Below are 19,019 nucleotides of genomic sequence, written 5' to 3'. Positions count from 1 at the left end.
TACAATGGAGTTCTACTAAGCGGTAAAGAAAAATGAAGTTATGAAATTTGCAGAAAAAATGGATGGATCTGGAAAGGATTATACTAAGTGAGGTAACCCAGGCCCAGAAAGCCAAGCGCTACATGTTCTCCCTCATATGTGGATCCTAGCTACAGATGATTGGGCTTATGCGTGAGAAGGAAAATACTTAGTAGCAGAGGCCAGTAAGTTAAAAAGGAGATATAAAGGGAAGACAAAGGAAGGGAGGAGGGTACTTAATAGGTTGGTATTGTATATATGTAAGTACAATGATTGAGATGGGAAGGTAAATGATGGAGAATGGAATTTCAAAGGGGAAAGTGTGTGGGGGGGAGGGTATTACCATGGGATATTTTTTTATAATCATGGAAAATGTTAATAAAAATTTAAAAATAATTGAAAAAAAAGAGTTCTCAAATAACGTGTAAACATGAAACCTCTTTCATTGGGAAGGCAGAAGTCAAAGGATCACTGAGAGTTCAAGGCCAGCCTGAGACTCCATAGTCACTTCCAGTTCACTCTAGGTTAGTGTGAGTCCCTACCTTGAAAAATAATAAAAAAAAAAAGTTAACAATTGTGAGGGAGGAGGCAATGAGTGGGTATGCTACATAAATATATATATACATAAATTTGTGTATACACAGAAACACATACAGACAAGCATGTTGATTAACATACATGGATCAATAAAGTGTGAATTGACAAGTACTGATGAAACCTAGTAAGAGCCTCACCTTTCCTATCCACATACAAACTATAATATAATTGTGCTGTCTAATCCTACATTAATCTGTAAAATGATGAAAATGATGGGAATGTCAGCAAGAATTTCAGTCTGTTATGAAAAATAATTTGTGTTTTCTCTTCTAGACATTTGTGCAGAATACTAATCAATAAGTATTCACAAACCAAATTAGCATTGCTGGACTATGTCTATAACACATAGACATAAGACAAATTTCAGACTCAATCGCTGTCCTCAATAAGATTACATGTGACTTAAAAAATGTAGTGATTTTATACTTAGTAGCAGAGGCCAGTAAGTTGAAAAGGAGACATAAAGGGTGGAGAAAGGAAGGGAGGAGGATACTTAATAGGTTGATATTGTATATATGTAATTACAATGATTGTAATGGGGAGGTAATATGATGGAGAATGGAATTTCAAACGGGAAAGTGTGGGGGTGGGGAGGGAGGGAATTACCATGGGATATATTTTATAATCATGAAAAATGTTAATAAAAATTTTAAAAAAATGTAGTGATTTTACAGCCATCAGAGAATATGCAGTAGTCTGTTTACAATACTGCCTCAGGTATCGCATAGATTCTTGGCTGTTTTTCTTTTTGGGTAACTGTGTGTTTGAGCAGCTCTCCCACACGTCACTCTGGTACGTAGAAGGCAGACCATGTGCCTGTTCAGCTTGTAGCTTGAGGGAAATGGGTTGAGGAAGCCACAAAGTAAGCGTAGGGGCCTCAGCTGCTTCAACCTGGCCCTACACAGGCAAGAACTCAGTGGTTTATGTCAAGTAGTGAAGGGAGCAGGGGGCGTTGTAAAAGTCAACAACTTCTAGACCCCCTAAATGATGGGAGATAAATTTGATGTCCTTGTTTCTATATATATTGTTTCTGATGCCTTTGAAATTATGTGGAGAGAGAAAAATAAAGCAGGTTTAAGAAACATGTTCAGCTTATGATTTCTGCTGCATTCTGTTATTTGGAACCAAATGTGTCAGAAGTCTACTAGACTCATGAGAGAATTGTTTCAATGAAGAATCATGACTCAGTGATTCTTTAAGGTACAAACAGGCCTTGTGGTCTCAAATTTGGATCTGAATAAACTGGACTCATATTGTTGCATGGTCACAAAAGGCGGGGCAGGGGTTTCTGGGGGAGGGGTAAAGAATCCACTTCAGATTTGGCCATAGATGACAGCAGACAGGAAAAAAAAAATGCTACCAAGCAAAATAAGAAGTCATACAAGGAAAAATGAAAACCAAACAAACAAGAAAATTAAACCCCCAAGTTAGCTCCCCATCCCAAACAAACAACAACAAAAGCAACAGCCAAGATGGGGAAGAAATCTCTTCTTGGTAATATGCTACAATTTGGTTCAAGGAACTCTCCTCAGTACTGTGTCAAAGTTCTTCAGAATGCATTCTCAGGATTCTCTGACTACCCTTGCTTTTTCTGTTTTCTGTATTGCCATGAGTATCACAGTTATCCGGACCGTGCCCAGCACTGTGTATCTAGGTGTTATCTTCAGGGACAACATGCTTCTCTTTTTGACATGGGGTCTCTCATTGACTTGGAGCTCACAGAATTTAGGAAGGTAAAGTCAAAAGGAATTCCTGGTCTATTGTGATTTGAGAGTGACAGAGAAAACAAATGACCATGTTACATTTGGAAATGCTAAATGGAAAAAAGCCCACTCTTTACTCTTGTATGTTACCCCAAATTTTGTAAAGTCTTTTTCAACCTGGTATCAACTTGCAATCTAACAAGAGCTTTAAAAGGGAGAACACCCTCTGATAGTTCATCCAACATTTCCTCTTAGCAGCCCACAAACTTCAGTGCCTACTCACCTTCATGATTCTTTGCCAATTCAAGCACTTGGGTTTCCTAGATGAGAGAAACAGAATGCTATAGGTAAAAATCAAGAAAAAACAAATGTGAAATACTGAGATTCTACTGTACTGAGTGTTTTTCTGTTGGTGAAATGTACTATTAATTTCTTTTGGACAAATAATTTACCATGTTTAACTCCAAAATGAGTGAAATTTCTTTATTACAAAACCAGTTCTTTATTAAAAATTAATCAAAATGGAGTTTAGTATTTATAATGTAACATATTCTATTAATATACTTCATGTTCATTATGATTCCTTCACAAAATCAGCTACACTGGTAAAGAAAGACATATTATACAATATGAATGGTAAAGGTTTAAAATATAATAATATAAGAAGTATTAAGCCTCGAGGGCACAGATTATTACTACATTAATACCTGTCCTGTGTTGTAAAGGTCTCCAGGTGCTTTCTTAAACCTGGAAATGCACCCAAGGTATATATTAACAGACCTATAAAATAATGCTTGAAGCATAATTAAGTTTCCATGTAAGAAATGGTAAGATACCTCTTGTGATTAATTTATCTCATTCCACCAAGGTAATAAACCAACTATTTCATCTTCAAGTGAATAGTACTTCCTTAAAACATAGGTTTAAAATGATATCTAGGTAATGGAGCATAAACAGAATGAATACAAAAAATAAAAGCATTTTTACATTCACTCCCTCTGTAAAACACATAGTTAATAAGCATGATTGAGGAAATACCTAGTTGACGAAGAAAATATATTAAATATAAGGTTCATATCTTATTCAGTAAGTTATCCCCTGATATAAAAATTGAGAAGAACTTTCATCACTAATATGATTTTGTCTGTCCTTGTGAAGAAAGCCTGAAGCAAGTGTCTACTGCAATAAACTTGGTGTGAAAGTTCTTTTGTATCAATATGCATGAATTGATAAATAAGAGTGATAAATGCCCTTAGGTCTTTGAAATTTATTCCTTTACCTTTACATAATAATACTATTTCATATAAATGAAGTATATAATTTATATATTGCATATTACATGTGATACACTTTGTCTTTATTATCTACTATACCAAATAAACTAGATATTAAAATTATTTCAGTGAATATAAATAAGACAAAAAGACTCCTATATGAATGAATACCCATATTTTTACATAATATATCTTTTATTCTATTACCACCAAATGAAACTCTTCATATCACATATATGGCCCTCAAAATATTGTGCTTCATAGATGAATCCTCATTTCCACAGTAATAATCACCAAAGCTGTTTAATATATTTCTTCACTAATATATTTTAACATAAATTGATATATTTGTCATAGACCATATAAGGCAAAAGATAAAAATTATAATTATTATACTTATGGCCTAATTATATACATATGCAAGTATATGACAGCACATATTTCTCTATATTAGTATTAGTGAAATAAAATTATTCAACTAACAATCTTAGTCACTTGTCAATATTGATTATTTAAAAATATCTAGTGATGATTATATTTTATTTATGATTTATCTATGGCTCACAAATTCAAATTGTGTTAAAACCATTTATTTAGGAACATAGACAGTAGGTATTATCATATCTTAAAAGCATTGTTTAGGAATTCCCAAAGTGGTTTTCATTTAAAATAAAAGCTAAGTTTTGATTCAGTTATTATTGAATTGTACTGATATTTAAATCTGTCAAATAAAAATAAACTACACTGCTATAAAAATAACAAGCGTAAATATTTAGGCAAAAAAAAAAAATCTTCCTTGTATAAGACCACATTGTTAGAAGGGAAAATCCTTTCCATTTATATAATATGCATAACTTTCTTAAAGCATTGTGAAATATATCTTTCATAGATACTCAAAATAAATTTGCTCCATGTTTCCTGACACACCCCTGTACAAAATACTAACATAGAACTTAGTAACATGTGCTGGGTGAATAGTGGACCAGGGCATTATCAGCCAAAGAACATGGAATGATTATCCCTCAGTGTTGAGGGGCTCCTTCCTGCTCAGGTAGTGCTGAGTGAAGGACCAGGCCTGCTGGTTCCTCCCTAGGGATTGAGGAGGAGGATGAGCGTCGCATGACTCAGAAACCTCTCCTGGCCACAGGAGAACATGCAGAAACAACTCGCTTTATTACTCTGAGCAGTTGCCCATATCATGTTGGGGACGAAGGCGGGGATTTTAGGATGGGGGCAGAGGTAAGGGCCAATAGTAAACTTTAACTATTGAAATGGTAATTACAATTGCCATGCAGAGGTAGCAGGCCAGAAGCCATTAGGCATCTTGCTGAGTCATACATAGCTGGCCAGAGACAGGTCGCCAAACTTTAGCTAGGCTCAGGAAGTTCCACTAGGCTTCAGCCTGGGCCTTTCAGGGCCCAACACAGTGTGATCTAGCAACCTGGGATGACCTCTGTGGAAGCAATAGCTCTGGCAGTTTTCCCTTCTAGAAAAGTTATTTCTGCAGATTTTTTTTTTGTATTTTCTTGTGTCATTTATTAGATGCCAATACATAAGTATTAAAAGTCTCTTTCTTCCTTAGAGATTGATCACTTATGCAATTACTTATTCCACATCTCACCATGTTCCTCGTTATCTTTTGGCGGCGAGAGCACAGCAACGACATGGAGAATCCAGCTCTGGGTCTAGTGCAGCTGACATCACACAGCAGTGTCACGGGCATCACTGCTATGTAAATCATTAGGCAAGCTCTGTCACAGCCATTGATCAAAGATTTATTTCCTTACTTCTAGATATAAAAAAGGCAATACCATGCAGAGTCTGGCTTTCTAGGGCCTCACTGGTAAATCCTACTTCTCTATTACAGACAAACTCCTGGAGGTTGGGAGCCATATACCACCAGTGAGGAGGAAATTTAAAGCAGCACTCTTTCCACATTTTATTCACTGGTAATTGGGTTTCATTAGTAGCTTATAGATACTTGCCACATAAACCAACCAATTAAAGCAAAGAAGTTTCACATCAAGGACAAACTCCTTCTATTGCTCTGTTTTAAGGATTACCACATAACTTTTTTTATTGCATAGGGAAAAAATGTTGAACATTTGCCTAGTACGTGGGCAAGAATCATCTCACAGCTATTCTATGGTAGTAATTAGAGATGATCACAATAACATGTGCTGGAATCTGAGTTTTTAATTTTCAAAACGTTTTCCTCTGTGTATAAGTTGCATAGAAAAGTTTTGTGACATTTTACATATACAGATTAATTCAAGAAATCTAATTTTTTCTTTTTTAATTATGGGAAATAATTCAGACACTTAAAAGTCAGTGTTAAGATGGGGAATGAATTAAATACAGCTATTTTGTATATTGTTTCTTATACATTCAAGTAAAATCTCGTGCCCATAATTTCAAAATGTAAACTTATAATTAGCAATTCAAAATAGCTATCTAGATATGCATTTTAATGGAACAATATTTGAGTATGGTCACATAAAGTATAACTTTATATAAAAGCCATAAGGGCCCTAAGAGAAAGTGAGAAGTTCATGTTCTTTTCTTGATTAATTTCTCCCAGCTAGCTAACAGAGTTATAACATTATCTGAAGGACTCATATTTAGAAGTGACCTATAATTTGCTTCATTTCCTATTTATTAATAGACTAAATGTACTTTATAGGAAAAATATTACTGCCAGTGTTTGTGTTTTACATTTGTGAATTAAAATATAACGGGCATATGAAAATGTTAATAATAATTCACATGTATGCAGCTTAATAGTCATTATGAGTTATAAATCTCTCGCACAGTCTTTTATTTAATAAATATGTTACTTATATACTTAATAACTCTTAATTTTTGCTCCTATTCCCTGATAACTCACCTTAGAATATTGCAATTCAGTGGCCTCCCTAACAATAGATTACCTCTTTATCTGAATTGTAATGCCTTTCACAATCTATGTTCATATATTCACCATACAACACTTGGGGACTCAGCCCCCAAGTTGATTACTCACCTTCCCTTAATTGCATCAAATTAGCACCCTTTCTTCTGGATCTCCACAAAAATACCAATGTCTGTTTTCTAGATATTATCCAAATATGTACAAGTTAGCCTTCAACTCTCACTACTGCTCAGTTTTCAGTGCAGGTTTGGGAAACTGATATCTTCCGGCAACAAAATGTTTTACAACCTAAACCTCTGCAATGTACTATTTATTTCTTATTCAAATTGACTATACCTTGAAGATATTGATTCCTTTTCTAATGAAGCCTATAACTCCCTCTCGTTAATCTTTCTGAAGAGATTTACTATTTATAATGAATATTAAACACTTACGGTCACTGATGTGCATGCATTAATTTGTGTTAGATTTTTAATGCATCTATCCCATATTAATATATATGTTCAATTTGTTATTGATATTTTGACACAAATCCCCTCCTCCTTGAACCTGAAAGTTTGTTACCAGTAGTGAAAACCTGAAGCAGACCATCAAATATGCTGCAAAAATAATAAACAGATGTTAATATAGATAAGGATGGCCAATATTCCCTCTTTGATTTTTTTTTTTGTTATTTTAGAGGATATATTTTTACTCTTGTCTAGCAAACCACCTCCACTTTCCCAAAATTTAAGTTGAAGACTATCCCCTCTAGGAAATCATCCTGTCCAACCTAGTGTCTGATGATCACACTGTTATTGCCTATTGATTTTTCCATATTAGGGTTAAATTATGAGGGTTTAGAATTATAAACATGTCCACACATCTGTTTACTCTCTGCCTATTTAAATTTGAAATTTTGGGCTGGAAAGATAGCTTAGTGGTTAAGACTCTTGCCTAAAAAGCCTAAGGACCCATGTTCGACTTTCCAGATCCCATGTTAACCAGATACACAAAGATGAGGCAAGCATAAGGCTTCACATGCCCAGTAGGTGACACAAGTTTCTGGAGTTTGATTGCAGTGGCTGAGGCCCTGGTGCATCAATTTGCTCTCTTTTGCTTTCTCTCTGTTTTCTCTTTCTTTCTCTCTGAAAAAAAAGAAAAGAAAAAGAAAATATTGAAAAATTTGAAATTTTAAGGTACAATAAGCAATAAAGGATGTAGGAAAGCCCATCAAATTTTGATTTTGTTCCATGAATATCACACATGAGCCAATCTATATAATGTATTATGAATATTTAATTATTTTAAAATCTCCTCTTTCTCTAACTATTTAAATATTTTCCCTTTAATTTTTGTCCTTTATTCCCTTACTAATCTGGTGCAGCTGCTGTGGAGGTGCCTAAGGCACATGCATCCACTGAGGTTTTATGAATAATTTGTTCTATGTCATAAAGCATTCATGCTTCTGCTCTACTTATCTTTAGCACTACTCTTCCTGCCACAACTCAATCACTGGCTTCTACTCCCTTTAAAATACTCTGTGAAGACTCTAACAGTCAACCAATGTCACATTGTTATCTCATCCTCTGATCCACCTTTATCCTTAGAATTTTATCCTGAAATATTCATCCCCTTGCAAAATAATGGTTACTTTTTATTTTAGTCATTACAATAATATAAAATAATATAAAATACTTAAATTATTCTTACACGGAAAAGTATATGCCCTGAATTCAAATAAATGATTACATATAACTTTGATCTATTATCTTCTGCGGTATGGTTATGCCTTTGTTTTCTCATAGCCATATTGAATGTGAGGTAAAGAATTCAGAATTCCTTTTGAAATCTTTCTTCCTATGACTTCATAAGATTGTATCTATAAGATAGAGAATTGAGATTGTTCCAACTGGAATAGTGTGTGCAGTTATTTATCCTTTCTAGAGTAAGAGTGTTAACTGAGCATGATAGTCCTTAATATAAAATATTTACTTCTCAACAGTGTAAATCTCTAGTGAATTATAATCATTTTGCCAAAATCATCATAATTATGTATATGTATATATATATATATATATATATATATATATATATATATATATATATATATATATATATTATTGTGAGATATTCTTTACTCACCATGCTCATCAAAGCAAAAATATTACCTAGAACTAAGAAACTATGTACACTGAATATTCAATTATGAATAAAACCATCAAACCCACATTGTTCTTTATTTTCACTGAATAATGAAACTCAGAAAATCAGGTGTGAGTCTGACAAGATTAAGTCTGCAGAAAAGCTATGTCTGTGACCCTATACAGGTGAGGTTATATAAACCATATTCATATTTTTCTAAAACCAATGTTAATTAAGATGGTTTCTTTCTTCCCCTGTAGCAAATCTTTACTGTGTGTAATACTTCACTGAGTACAAGACTTACATATGTGAACAGAATGCAGCTTTTGTTCAGATGACACAAAACCACATACTGTCAGAACAGTAGTAGCTGAGACTTCTTTTGCTGCGCACACCTGTGGTGAGAAAGCATAGCCGACACACATTAGTTATCCATGATTCTGCGGCATGAAGAGGACTTGCCTGAGTCTTAAGCTTTTATGAACTGTTAATATATTCCATCTTAGAATTAGGTATGCCAGTTATATCAAAGAAACAAATTCATGCAAGAGCCACTTCTACTTATCAAGGCTTCTCATTGGTATTCCAATTCCCACCACTTGAGACAATATTTGTAAATGCGCTTTTTAAAAATATTTTATTTTATTTTATTTTACTTATTTATTTGAGAGACAGAAAGATGCAGAGTGAGAGAGAGAGAATGGGCATGCCAGGACTTCCAGCCAGTGCCAATGAACTCCAGACGCATGTGCCACCTTGTGCATCTGTCTTATGTGGGTCCTCGGGAATTGAACCAAAGTCCTTTAACTTTGTAGGCAAGTGCCTTAACTGCTAAGGCATCTCTCCAGCCCCTGTAAATGAATCTTTTAATTAGTCTATATTATTTTAAAAGTTAAGAAATATTTTCAGATGAAAGTCTTAAGATTCCAACTATATTTCTTTATACCTCACCCCCTTCTTCCTTTTTCTCTCCTCCTTTCCCCTTTCTTTCCATCTCCCCCTCTCTTTCTCCCTTTCTTTCTCTGTATATCTCTTCCTCATGTATTCATGGATTTCTCAGTCTATGCACCTGCCGTGGAGAATCACCTCGGCTTGAGTAAGGATATATGTTTTATTGTTTTTAGGCACATAACTAGTAGTGAAATGGTAACTAACTGTGATTGATATTTAGAATAATTAGAAAACAATTCCTCAAATATCATTTACTTCCTACTAGGAGTGCATGAAGAATTTCTATTTCCCCATTTCTAGCTAACAGGTCCTATTACCTAATTTTAATAATTTATTACTGTTATTGCTATCTTAGTAATTGTAAAATCATGCTATATTCTGGTTCTAATTTGCATTTCCCTCATGGCTATTAAACATTTTTCATGTTTATTGTCTATTTGCATATAGACTTTGATAAATAAATATCTATTTAGATTCATTAACTTAAATTTTTGTTACTGAGTTGTAAGACTATTTCTTCATATATTACTTATTTTTATATGTTGAGAAATGGTTTTAACTATTTTCTCACATTTTGCAACTTTTCTATACTTTCTTTGTTGTTGTTTTTGATGTAGGGTCTCAGTTTAGCTCAGGCTGACCTGGAATTCAGGGTGGCCTTGAATTCATAGTGATCCTCCTACCACTGCCTCCCAAGTGTTGGGACTAAAGGAATGTGCCACCATGCCCAGCTTTCTTTCATTTTTTTAATTTTAAATTTCTATTTATTTATTTTTAATTGACAACTTCCATAATTGTAAGCAATATCCTGTGATAATCCCTTCCCTCCCTCACTTTCCCTTTGAAACTCCACTCTTCATATATCCTCTCCACCTCACATTCAGCCTCTCTTTTATTTTGATGCCATCATCTTTTCCTCCTATTATGATGGTCTTGTTTCCTTTTTGTACTTTACTTGACATTCTGGATCAAAAGTTAGATTTTAGACAGCACAAAGGTTGAACATGCTTTTATATTTCCTTTTCATATCTGTTGTTTGAGTAACATAATTACTGAAGAGCAGGAACCAACATCCATTATTGTATTTTAAGTTTTCTTGTTCTTCTTTTCCTTACCCACTTATGACTTTGAAGTCCTCTACTGAATTGTTCATTTCAGTTATTATAGCTTTAACTTCAGACATGATTTTGATTAATTTATAGGTTTTCTATCTCTTTACTGATATTCCTATTTTGTTTGTACAGTGTGTTCCTGATTTTCTTCAAAGAAACTTTTAACAATTTAACAGTCTTTAATGTTATTGACAGTTGATCCATGAAAAGTCTTGTTTGGGGTTAATTACTATTGACTTTGTTTTCTTTTTATTGGCCATACCATATGATTTCTTCATATATCTTGTGATTTTTGTTTTTGAAAGCTGGCCATTCAAACCAAAAAATATGGTAGAAGTGGAAACTGAATTCTCTTCCATTTCTGCAGGTCTGCTTCTTTTGATATTGTTTTTGTTTATTTAAATTTATAGATTGCTGTAGGCTCTTTCTGGGCCATGGGTGATCATGGTGTGCAAAATTAAGGTCTTATTGGGTTGGGACATATACATGTATAAAAATTTAACAAGCTATAATATGTGCATCAAGTAAAATTAAAAGATAGTTCACCAAATTACCCTAAAGTCCTTGAGAAACTTCTAAACCTTTCTTTGCTATCATTCTCTTATAAAGAATTGCCGAAGATAATTACTCATACTTCATATGTCACCAAGTGTGTAAGTAGTGTGTTTATAAATGGGAGCACGCATAAAGCAGCTATAGTTTAAAAGCTGACAAATTATGACCAGGGTCTCGCAGAGCTGTAACTGTTATTCCAGCAGAAAATTTGCCTTCAGATTTCCTAATTCAATGTTGTTGGTGGCTTCATGAAACCGATTCATCATAAAGTAATGCCAATGAGTAGACTACACATGATATTTTATATAACTGTGTTTTCTTGTCATTTGACTTTGAACTGTCACCAAAGGTTCAAATATTTCAGCACTAGGTCCCCAGCTGGTGTACTTTTTGGGGTGGGTGTGGGGTCTTTAGGAGGTGGAGGCTTGCTGAAGGATGTAGGTCACAGGGGATGAACCTTAACATTTTATAGCCCAGCCACACTTATTCATTCTCTGCTTCCTGATTGCGGCAACAATGCCACCAGCCATACTCTTCTGCTTGCTACAATGCCTTTACTGCATAATGGAACACATCCCCTTGAAACTGAAAGCTAGAAACATTTTCCTTCCCTAAACTGCTTTTATTCAGGTATTTGAGCACAGTACGAAGTATAAGAGCTAATTTCTAATTCAGGAAATGAAAGAATATGCCACTATACGACCTTTTGCACTAATCCTGATCAATGTCCATTGCTGCTGGTGTGCCTGAGTTCACTTTCCTTTAGTCTTAAGAACAATAAATATTTTGTGTAAGGTAAGTTTGCTAGCATTGAAATTATCTCAATTTTCACTTATATTAGACTATTATAATTTCACTTTCCTTTTTGAAATAGTTTGTTGAATGTAAGATTTTTTAAAATTATTTTTAAAATTTTACTTATTTATTTGAGAGAGACAGATACACAGAGAAAGGGGCAGATAGAAAGAGAGAGAGAGAGAGAGAGAGAGAGAGAGAGAATGGGCACATCAGGGCTTCCAGCCACTGCAAACAAACTCCAGATGCATTTGTCCCCTTGTGCATCTGGCTAACGTGGTTCCTGGGGAATTGAGCCTCGAACTGGGGTCTTTAGGCTTCATAGGCAAGTGCTTAACTGCTAAGCCATCTCTCCAGCTCTGAAGGTAAGATTTTTAAAGTAACTTTATTTAGTTTTGAATAGGTACTAAGGAATTGCACCTCAGGCCAGCAGGCTTTGCAAGCAAGTGTCTTTAACAACTGAACAACCTCCCCATCCCTACCTATAGGAGTTGTGACTGACAGATAATTGTTTCCTTTCAACATTTTAAAAACAGTTTACAAACTTTTACAGCATGGCCTTATCAATTGTATTATATCAGACAAGAAGTCAACTGTTAATTTTTTATTTAAAAAAAATACATTTATTTATTTATTTATTTATTTATTTATTTATTTATTTGAGAGGAGAATAGAAGGAGGCAGAGGGGTAGAAAGACTGGGTACATCAGGGCCTCTAGCCACTCAAACAAACTTTGGACACATGGGTCACACTATGGAATGGAACCTGAGTCCTTAGGCTCCATGGACAGGGCCTTAACTGGAAATCCATTTTCCAGCCCTGTGTTAATCTTTTCTATCTTTTATTGTTTATGAATATGTTGATTTTTCTATTTTCAATATTTTTGGACATTGTGACTATGATAGATCTAGGTATTTATGATTTCTTTTTATTCTACTTTGAAGCCTTTGAGTTTATCAGATGCATAAATTAATGACTTAAATAAAATTTGATATTCTTTCTGCCATTTTATTTCTGTATTTCTTTCTTTATAATAGTCCCTGTTTATTTATATTGATGGGGGAAATGTCTCATATTTTGCTAATGATATTCTCATTTTTGATAAATGTATTTTCTTCAAATTGCAAACTTTAAAATCTTTCTTCAGGTATACTGATTTCATAGCCAATTCAAAATAGTGAATATTTTCATTTACTTTATTGTACTTTCTTGTGTGTGAGTGTGTGTGTAGTTGATATGACAACTTTGCATGTTAATCCTCACCTTCCACCTTGTTCAAGAGAAGATCTCCCATTACCTTGTTCACATTGCATTTCTTTTTTTTTTATTAACATTTTCCATGATTATAAAATATATCCCATGGTAATTCCCTCCCTCCCCACCCCCACACTTTCCCATTTGAAATTCCAATCTCCATCATATTACCTCCCCATTACAATCATTGTAATTACATATATACAATATCAACCTATTAAGTATCCTCCTCCCTTCCTTTCTCTTCCATTTATGTCTCCTTTTCAACTTACTGGCCTCTGCTACTAAGTATTTTCATTCTCACGCAGAAGCCCAATCATCCGTAGCTAGGATCCACATATGAGAGAGAACATGTGGCGCTTGGCATTCTGGGCCTGGGTTACTTCACTTAGTATAATACTTTCCAGGTCCATCCATTTTTCTGCAAATTTCATAACTTCATTTTTCTTTACCACTGAGTAGAACTCCATTGTATAAATGTGCCACATCTTCATTATCCACTCATCTATTGAGGGACATCTAGGCTGGTTCCATTTCCCAGCTATTATAAATTGAGCAGCAATAAACATGGTTGAGCATGTACTTCTAAGGAAATGAGATGAGTCCTTTGGATATATGCCTAGGAGTGCTATAGCTGGGTCATATGGTAGATCAATCTTTAGCTGTTTTAGGAACCTCCACACTGTTTTCCACAATGGCTAGACCATATTGCATTCCCACCAGCAGTGCAGAAGGGTTCCTTTTTTTCACATACCACCAAAATTTTTGATCATTTATTTTCATGATGGTGGCCAATCTGACAGGAGTGAGATGGAATCTCAATGTAGTTTTAATCTGCATTTCCCTGATGACTAGTGACGTAGAACATTTTTTTAGATGCTTATATGCCATTCGTATTTCTTCCTTTGAGAACTCTCTATTTAGCTCCATAGCCCATTTTTTGATTGGCTTGTTTGATTCCTTATTATTTAACTTTTTGAGTTCTTTGTATATCCTAGATATTAATCGTCTATCAGACATATAGCTGGTGAAGACTTTTTCCCATTCTGTAGGTTGCCTCTTTGCCTTTTTCACTGTGTCCTTTGCAGTGAAAAATCTTTGTAATTTCATGAGGTTCCAGTGATTAATCTGTGGTTTTATTGCCTGAGCAATTGGGGTTGTATTCAGAAAGTCTTTGTCAAGACCAATATGTTGAAGGGTTTCCCCTACTTTTTCCTCTAGCAGTTTCAGAGTTTCCGGTCTGATGTTAAGGTCTTTAATCCATTTGGACTTAATTCTTGTGCATGGTGAGAGAGAAGAATCTATTTTCATCCTTCTGCAGATATATATCCAATTTTCAAAACACCATTTGCTGAAGAGGCTGTCTCTTCTCCAATGAGTATTTTTGGCATTTTTATCGAATATCAGGTGGCTATAGCTACTTGGGCTTACATCTGGGTCCTCTATTCTGTTCCACTGATCTACATGTCTGTTTTTGTGCCAGTACCATGCTGTTTTTGTTACTATGGCTCTGTAGTATAGGTTAAAATCAGGTATGGTGATACCACCAGCCTCTTTTTTGTTGCTCAGTATTATTTTAGATATTCGAGGTTTTTTGTGATTCCAAATGAATTTTTGGATTGTTTTTTCTATTTCCATGAAGAATGCTTTTGGAATTTTGATAGAGATTGCATTAAATGTATAGATTGCTTTTGATAAGATTGCCATTTCACAATATTGATTCTATCAATCCAGGAACAGGGATGTTTCTCCACTTTCTAGTGTCTTCTACAATTTCTGGCTTGAATGTTTTAAAGTTCTCATTGTAGAGGTTCTTTACTTCCTTGGTTAGGTTTATTCCAAGGTACTTTATTTTTTTTTGATGCAATTGTGAATCGGAATGAGTCTCTGATTTCATCCTCTGTGTGTTTGTTAGCATATATGAAGGCTACTGATTTTTGTGTATTTATTTTGTATCCTGCTATATGGCTGTAGGTTTTGATCAGCTCTAACAGTTTGCTAGTAGAGTTTTTAGGGTCCTTTATGTATAGAATCATGTCATCTGCAAATAATGATAACTTGATCTCTTCCTTTCCAATTTGTATCCATTTTATGTGTGTCTCTTGCCTTATTGCTATGGCTAAGACTTCCAAACCTATATTAAATAAAAATGGGGAAAGTGGACACCCTTGTCTTGTTCCTGATTTTATTGGAAAAGCTTCCAGTTTTTCCCCATTTAGTAATATGTTGGCTGTAGGCTTGTCATAAATAGCCTTTATTATATTGAGATATGTTCCTTCTATTCCCAGTCTCTGTAGGACTTTTATCATGAAGGGATGTTGTGTTTTGTCAAATGCTTTCTCTGCATCTAATGAGATGATCATGTGATTTTTGTCCTTCAACCCGCTTATGTAATGTATTACATTTATAGATTTGCATATGTTGAATCATCCCTGCATCTCTGGGATAAAGCCTACTTGGTCAGGGTGAATGATCTTTTTGATATACTCTTGTATTCTGTTTGCCAATATTTTGTTGAGAATTTTTGCATCTATGTTCATGAGAGAGATTGGCCTGTAATTTTCTTTTTTTGTTCTCTCTTTGCCTGGTTTTGGTATCAGAGTGATGCTGGCCTCATAGAAGGAGTTTGGTAGAATTCCTTCTTTTTCTATTTCCTGGAAAAGCTTAAGAAGCAATGGTGTTAGCTCTTCCTTAAAAGTCTGGTAAAATTCAGCAGTGAATCCATCTGGGCCTGGGCTTTATTTAGTTGGGAGATTATTGATAACTGTTCGGATCTCCATGTTTGTTATAGGTCTATTTAAGTGATTAATCTCATTTTGATTTAATTTAGGTAGGTCATATAGATCAAGGAAATCATCCATTTCTTTCAGATTTTCATACTTTGTGGAGTATATGCTTTTATAGTATGTCCCTATGATTTTTTGAATTTCTCTGGAATCTGTTGTGATGTTACCTTGTTCATCTCTGATTTTATTAATTTGTGTCTCTTCTCTCTTTCTTTTGGTCAGATTTGCTAAGGGTTTATCAATCTTGTTTATCCATTCAAAGAACCAACTCTTTGTTTCATTAATTCTTTGGATTGTTCTTTTTGTTTCTATTTCATTAATTTCTGCCCTAATCTTTATTATTTCTTCCCATCTACTGATTTTTGGTTTGCCTTGTTCTTCTTTTTCCAAGGCTTTAAGGCAAAGCCTTAGGTCGTTTACTTGCGACCTTTCTAATTTCTTAATATAGGCACTTAAGGCTATAAATTTACCTCTTAGAACTGCCTTCATTGTGTCCCAGAGATTTTGGTATGTTGTGTTCTCATTATCATTTGACTCTATAAATTTTTTGATTTCCTTTTTGATTTCTTCATTGACCCACTCATCATTTAGTAGTGTATTGTTTAGCTTCCATGATTTTGTGTATGCTCTATAGCCTTTCTTGCTACTGATTTGTAGTTTAATTCCATTGTGGTCAGATAGAATGCAAGGAATTATTTCAATTTTCCTGAATTTGTTAAGGTTTGCTTTGTGTCATAATATATGGTCTATTTTAGATAATGTTCCATGTGCTGCTGAAATGAATGTATATTCTGCAGCCTTTGGATGAAATGTCCTGTATATATCTGTTAAGTCCATTTCTTCTATGACCTCATTTAGTCCAGATGCCTCTGTTTATTTTTTCCCAGGATGACCTGTGAATTGATGAGAGTGGGGTGTTAAAGTCACCCACCACCACTGTGTTTGGTGTTATCTGTGACCTGAGTTCTAATAGTGTTTGTTTGACGAATTTGGGAGCCCCCATGTTAGGTGCATATATGTTTAGGATTATAATGTCCTCCTGTTGGAGTGTGCCCTTAATGAATATAAAGTGACCTTCCCTATCTTTCTTGACTAACGTCTACCCTGTCCGATATTAGGATAGCAACCCCTGCTTGTTTTCTAGGTCCATTTGCTTGAAACACCGTCTTCCAACCTTTCAACCTAAGGTAATGTCTATCCTTTGTAGAAAGGTGAGTTTCTTGGAGACAACAAATTGTAGGGTCCTGCTTTTTAACCCAGTTGCAAATCTATGTCTTTTCGTTGGGGCATTGAGGCCATTGATATTATGAGATATTATTGAAAGGTATGTATTTATGTTTGCCATTTTGTTTTGTTTTGTGGTTCTGGTTCTACCTGCGCTCTCTTCTGTTAACTAGTATTTGAGTATTGCTTGTTTTTTCTAGTTTCCTTATATGTGTGCTTTTCCTTTTCTTCAGCATGGAGGATTCTATCAAGTATTTTCAGTAGAGCTGGTTTTGTCTTCAAATACTCCTTTAACCTGCTTTTGTCATGGAATGTCCTTATTTCTCTGTCTATTTGAATGGATAACTTTGCAGGATAAAGTAACCTTGGTTGACAGTTGTTATCTTTCAGAATTTGGAATATATCACCCCAAGCCCTTCTGGCTTTAAAAGTTTGTGTTGAATAATCTGCTATAATCCTGATGGGCTTACTTTTGTAGGTAACTTGATTTTTCTCTCTAACTGCTTTCAATATTTTTTCTTTGGTGTGTGTGTTTGGAAGTTTGATTATAATATGGCTAGAAGAGGTTCTTTCCAGGTTTTGTCTAGCTGGGGTTCTAAAGGCTTCTTGTATCTGTATTGGCACCTCTTTCCCAATTTGGGGGAAATTTTCTTCTATGATTTTGTTGAAGACACCTACTATGCCTTTTGAGTGAAATTCTTCTCCTTCTACTATGCCCTGAATTCTAATATTTGATCTTTTCATAGTGTCCTGAATATCTTGAAATTCCCACTCATACTTTTCTATAAGTTTGTCTTTCTCTTTGTTGGCCTGTATTAGATCTGCCACCTGGTCTTCTAGTTTAGATATTCTGTTCTCTCCTTCATCCATTCTACTGGTGAGATTTTCTACAGAGTGTTTTATTTCATTAACTGTGTTCTTCATTGCTAGCAATTCTGACTGGTTTTTCTTTATTATTTCTATTTCCTTATTTATGTCTTGTATTGCCTTCTTTATTTCATGAAATTGGTGTCTTGCATCTTCTTTGATTCCTTTGATTTCCTCTTTAAGTTCCTCTTTGACTCCTTTGATTTGTTCTCTGACTTCTTTGAACATATTTACAATCTTTCTTTTAAATCTTTTTCAGGCATTTCCTCTAACTCATTCTCACTGGAGGTCATTTCTGATGCATTAATACTTTTAGGTGGATTTATATCATCTTGCTTTTTAGTGTTTCTTGTGTTATAATGTATATATTTTTTCATCTTGGATTAAGTTAATGCTTGGATTTTCTAGCTAGCTGGGTATTCTTAGCTGTATCAATTGATTTGAATGTTATATATTTTCAGGGTAGGAGCTTAAGGTGTTAGATGTGGCTCTTAAGACTGAGAGTATCTACAAAGGTGCTCCTAGGGGTTGAGTTTCCCTGCTATGGGAGTATTCAAGTAGGCTGAGTGGAATGAAACACAGGTAGATTCTAAAAGTTAACTAAACACTGTACCCATTCAGTCAAAAACAGCCCCAAGTATGTATGCCAGAGTAGTTATTATAACAACCAGATCCTCTATCAATATAGAGGTTAAGATTTCTGGTCTGTTGAGGGATCCCAGTCAGCTGGTAACCAAGTGAGACCCTTCCCTGGTGCAAACCCAGTTACCTTGGATGAGTTTGGTCTCAGTCAAGTTGCTGCCTGGGTTGTCGGGCTGCTGTTCTGATTTCTGGAGCTGGGCACTGG

The 19,019-nt window shown here is 34.7% G+C and overlaps 1 protein-coding gene across 2 annotated transcripts in view; it reads left to right on the top strand.

Moving 5' to 3' along the window:
- The window catches only part of Spag16 (sperm associated antigen 16), a 901,897-nt gene that overhangs the window by 495,626 nt on the left and 387,252 nt on the right, over nt 1–19,019 (top strand). The window lies entirely within an intron of this gene.

Source organism: Jaculus jaculus, chromosome 4 (genome assembly GCF_020740685.1).
Source record: "Jaculus jaculus isolate mJacJac1 chromosome 4, mJacJac1.mat.Y.cur, whole genome shotgun sequence".
In the NCBI taxonomy this organism is placed as follows: Eukaryota; Metazoa; Chordata; class Mammalia; order Rodentia; family Dipodidae; genus Jaculus; species Jaculus jaculus.
The sequence above is the reverse complement of the archived record's forward strand: the minus strand, read 5'-3'. Positions and strand labels throughout refer to the sequence as shown.